The 5,319-nt window shown below is 43.8% G+C and overlaps 1 long non-coding RNA gene across 1 annotated transcript; it reads right to left on the reverse strand.

Moving 5' to 3' along the window:
• Positions 1-2,325: 2,325 nt before the first annotated feature.
• Positions 2,326-4,978, reverse strand: LOC138980242 (uncharacterized). Its single transcript, XR_011460274.1, has 3 exons — positions 4,166-4,978; positions 3,274-3,411; positions 2,326-2,622 (listed from the first exon to the last, which is right to left on the reverse strand). It is a non-coding gene; the product is annotated as an uncharacterized lncRNA (long non-coding RNA).
• Positions 4,979-5,319: the final 341 nt, after the last annotated feature.

The raw sequence follows: 5,319 nt of genomic DNA on the forward strand, positions 1-5,319 counted from the left end.
ATGTCTGGCGACATGGATGGCCAGGGAAGCAACTGGACATGGTGGTCGGTGAGGAACTGGGTGGTGAGTCGTGCTGTGTGCGGTCGAGCGTTGTCCTGCTGGAATATGGCATCCTGGTCAGCCAGAAGAGGAAGGGCGTGTGGGCGCAGAATTTCCTCCACGTATCGCTGGGCAGTTATGCGCCCTTGGACGTGCACCAGGGTGCTCCTTCCAGCGGTATTGATGCCCCCCACACCATGACGCCTCCACCACCATGAACGGGTGCCTCATCCACACAGTTGGGCGCGTAACGTTCGTTTACTCTCCGGTAGACCCTCCTCCGACCATCATGTCGCTGGAGCAGGAAGTAGGACTCGTCGCTGAACCACACGTGTCTCCAGTGATTCCGGACGGTCCAGCGAAGGTGCTGGTTGCCCCACTGCACTCGGTTCTGGCGATGGCGGCGGGTGAGGACAGCTCCTCTGTGAGGTCTGCGAGCTCTCAAACCAGCTTCATGCAGGCGGTTCCGCACGGTCTGGTCCGATAATCGGTGTGGCCCGGGGAGAGCCTGGACAGAAGATGAGGCCGACAGGAAACGATTCCGGAGGTGGCGGAGCCGTATGAAGCGGTCGTGAGCAGCAGTTGTCGCCCTTGGTCTTCCCGCTCGTGGCAAGTCAGCAACGGAGCCGGTGGCTTGAAACCTGACCCATAGTCTACTGATGGTGCTCTGGGACACGTGGAAGTGCCTGGCGATTGCACTTTGACTTTGGCCTGCTTGTAAACGACCCAATGCAATTTGGCGCTCTTCTCTGCTCAATCGGGCCATCTTTCGTCGCTGAATTGTCGTCTGATTTCTTTGTGGCGAACAATCCGCTTTTATGGGTTTTGGAAGACATGGTGAGAGCTCAATATTCCCCGAGTTTCACGAGATTACACTGAAGCATGACGAGTGGTCATGCCAAATGAGCAATTTTGACATTGTAGCCACTGATAACGCATGCGTCACGTGCAGAGCTCACTTGTGGCAATGGACGAAAGGTCGACGACCAGATAAACATTTTCTGCAGTTTGGTGGATATCCTTGTAGCCATATAACTAAATTAACCAAATATTACAAGCTATGCGTTTCTTTTTTTGAACAGTATAGAAATACTTTCAGAAAAAAGTGTAACACGTTAAATAACTGGTGAAATGTACATACACGTCGTGTTCATTTATTTTGAAAAGGTATTCAAATCTGGTTTCCTTAGAGATAATATTGTACTTGTGTTCTAACTAGTTATCCTATTTCTCGGATGTTTAGGCATGTTGGTATTTTCTATGCGTGTTGTTGTTGTTGTTTTTGTTCTTGTTGTTCTTCTTCTTGTTCTTGTTCTTGTTGTTGTTCTTTGTTTTTGATTTTGTTGTAATTGCTTATTTGACTTTTTACCAAACATGTGTATGACTAATGAAAAAGAGAATAAGACTTGTTCGACAACCAGAATGAAACAACATACATGTATACCCCATATCACAATCACGTTAAAATAACTGGTGAATTTTACATACACATTGTGTTCATTCATTTTGAAATGGTATTCAAATCTGATTTCCTTATAAATAATATTTTACTTTTGTTCTAACCAGTAATTCTATTTCTCTGGTGTTTAGGCATGTTGGTGTTTTCTATGCGTGTTGTTGTTGTTGTTATTGTTCTTGTTGTTGTTCTTGTTCTTCTTTTTTGTTTTTGATTTTGTTGTAATTGTTTATTTGATGGCTTTACGTTTTACCAAACATTTGTATGACTAATGAAAAAGAGAATAAGACTAGTTCGACAACCAAAATGAAACAACATATACCCCAAACATTACCACAAAATCATTGTTTAATATATTTGGCAGTGCATTTATGTTAAGCCTTCTATCTAGCAACCAGCTCGATGTTCTTTAGAACAAGAGTGCTCTCAATAAATATCGTATCTATAACTCAAAATGTCTCCATTTTGATTTACAATATGAAATCATAAGTCACAACACGAGAAGGAGGAAGGGATGTGTGAAGGATATAGAGAGATTTCAGTAACACACCTGCATACATGAATCCATACACTGTGTTCATAGAATATAATATGCAAAAGAAGATGGTGTGTTGTATTGCGCACGCTAGTATTTCACGATAAAGCTTTGATCAAAATATGAATATATCGTAGCATAATTTATATACGACCACACACACCACAGCACGCACTCAAACATTCAACACACACACACACACACACACACACACACACACACACACACACCACCACCACCATCCTCGTCTCGATTTTTAGTCAAAACTTGACTAAATGTTAACAACTGCAAGAAATAACAAATCATTCTTTAAAGCTTGTATATTTTCGTTCTTTATTTTCCCTTGAAAGTTGTAAAGGTGAACATTTACTAAGCGCAAAAAGATTAGTGAATGAAACGTCCGACAAAACGAAACATATTCATCAGAACGTCTCGTTTCTTTAGCTTCAGGGTTTTCCTTGGCTACAGGTGAAGCATACTCCGGCAGTAAGGGAGAGAACCCAAGCCACGTTGGTCAGAATAAGGGAAGAGCTGTCGAAGCTCGGTTTAGTCTTCCTGGCGTAGATTGCAACTTGAATCAGGATAAAGCAACCTGAAACAGACAGAACGAGGTGATATGTGATCTGCACTCTTTTTCTGGTAAGAAAATACAGTGCGTTACCCAACGGGTAGAATTTGCAGATAACTTTTGACGAAGGTATTGTGTGTGTGTTTGTGGTGGTGGGGGGGGGGGGTGCGCATGTATGTGTGTGTGTGTGTGTGTGTGTGGCCTGAGGGGGGTGCATGTGTGTGTGTGTGTTTTGTGGTGAGGGGGGGTGGGTGGGTGGGGGCATGTGTTTGTGGTGGGGGTGCATGCCAGTGTGTGTGTGTGTGTGCTGATGGGGTGCTTGTGTGTGAGTGTGTGTGCGGGGGGGGGGGGGGTTGTGTGTGTGTGAGTGCGCGTATGTGTGTTTCTGTGTAATTGTCTGTGTCTGTGTGCATGTGTATATTGGGGTGGTATGTGTGTAAGCGAATGCGCGTACGCCCATGCCCGTAACTAAGTTAACGTGTTATGCGTCTGTTTGTCTGTGTCGGGGGGGGGGGGGGGGGGGGGGGGGGGCGTGGGGGGAGGTTGTGAACATAAACTCAGACGGCACAAACAAAGTGCTTGACAGCTTGTTGTTCAACCACAGCTGCTCTACCACCCCGTCCACCCCCCCCCCCCTCCCCACAACCACCACCACTCACAAGCCTATATTATCACCTGCTGTAATACCCAAAGTGGCGGCGATGACAGAAAGCCAATCCTTGTCCATGAAGCACTTCATGATTCCAACTGACACACATCCCACCAACACCACAATTGCTAGGATTCCAAAGACTCGACACACTGCAAGATAGCCTAGAAACAAAGACAAAAGACATTGAGAATACGTAGCAGTGGTCTTAAAGTCCACAGCATTAAACTGCGTCAAGTCAATATTATAAACTTAGCAAACAAATTATTGCAACAAATTTCGCGCCCCATTTAAAGCGTTAATTCCCGTGATATTTGATTCAAACTTTCCATTACATTTAAGCCAATCCACTTGACTATCTGGCACACCTTTCGGATGAAAGATTTTTATAACACGAATCACGTGACAACCCCTCAAAATCGCCCCGACAGAAACGTAAGGACCAATTGAATAATCGACAAATAAAATCATAATACGCAAAGTCTGGCAACTTTTGTATACGAGCAGAAATTCAAATCAATTATCTTCCCAGAGCATGTTGTTCGGTTTAACTGGCTTGCGTATTTCGGGTGTTATGTCAATGGTGGCGCTGCATCAATAGGAATGATGACATAACACACAAAATACGCAAACCAGCTAAACAATACAACACGGTTTGAGTATATAAATCATTTGACCATCTCCTCGAATGTAAACGTTGACAGGCTTTGTCTATTTTGATTATTTCCCAAATAGGGTGAACAAAAAAAAAGAAGAAAGAAAAAGAAGGTAAAAAAAAGTAAAGATTGAAGCAGCCGGGGTCAACAACAACAACACCAACACCAACACCACCACCACCAACAACAACAACAACGACGATGACGACGATGACGACAACAAAACAAAACAAAAAGTAAAAAAGAGAAATACTAAACATACCCGGGACGTGTTCAAAGTGAACACACGTACTGGAGACGCATTGCTTCCAGAGGCCAGACCTCACAGCCCCCACCACAACCCATCCAGGCGTGGTCACACCCACTATCTGGACGATCAACCCCACACCAGCACACACTAAGCCCATCAGCGTAGAAATCGTGAAGCCCATGGTTTTAAAATGTGTGCGAATGTTTTCTTTTGAAAGCAATCGCTGTTGAATAATCAAGTATATATAAGTATTTCTCTGCGGAATTGCAGTCAGAAGGAGCACGATGATGAAGAATCTACAAGTATTTCTCAGCAGAATTGCAGTCAGAAGGAGCACGATGATGAAGAATCTACAAGTATTTCTCAGCAGAATTGCAGTCAGAAGGAGCACGATGATGAAGAATCTACAAGTATTTCTCAGCAGAATTGCAGTCAGAAGGAGCACGATGATGAAGAATCTACAAGTATTTCTCAGCAGAATTGCAGTCAGAAGGAGCACACACCCAAAAGACCACGTTTGGAGATTTTTTTTCTTGGACAATAACTTCTGCGATCTTCAGTTGGATAAATGCCACACAAAACAGCTACGATGACAGAATGCTTTTGTAATGATAACATTCGCAAAGTAAACTTAATCAATAGTGATGATTTTGAAAAAAAGGTCACTCTATGGCACCTGAAAATCTCAGATAAATTACAACCCTAGCAAAATGAATTTCACGACTTCAACAGGTAAATTTTACAAGTCTCACACATCGTCTATGCTGAAGCTATTTTTCAGTGTAAACCCGAAATCAGATAAATTCCCATTAGTCTCTCATGGGTTTTTTCTTCTTGACGCTTCTTATATAGTCATCATGATTTCTTTGACCTTGACCCTCCAACCCCACTGCAACCCAATCACCCTGACCCGTACTCCCTGCCTATGCGTGTTGACACGACCTCTATTTTCTATGGGCATTGACGCATTTTCCTCGTTCTTTTCTTTGTCTTTTTTCCTTGACATGATTATAGTTGTGTTCTTATTATTATTATGGGGGCCAGGAGGCCCCCATTCTATACGGATAGTTTCCCTCGCGCCCCCTAATTGGCGTAGAGGCGCGTCCCCCGGGTGGTGGATGGGGGAGCCTTCTCTACTAACTTCTGAGAGAAGGTCGCATCACTCT

This window comes from Littorina saxatilis, linkage group LG11 (genome assembly GCF_037325665.1).
Source record: "Littorina saxatilis isolate snail1 linkage group LG11, US_GU_Lsax_2.0, whole genome shotgun sequence".
Lineage (NCBI taxonomy): Eukaryota > Metazoa > Mollusca > Gastropoda > Littorinimorpha > Littorinidae > Littorina > Littorina saxatilis.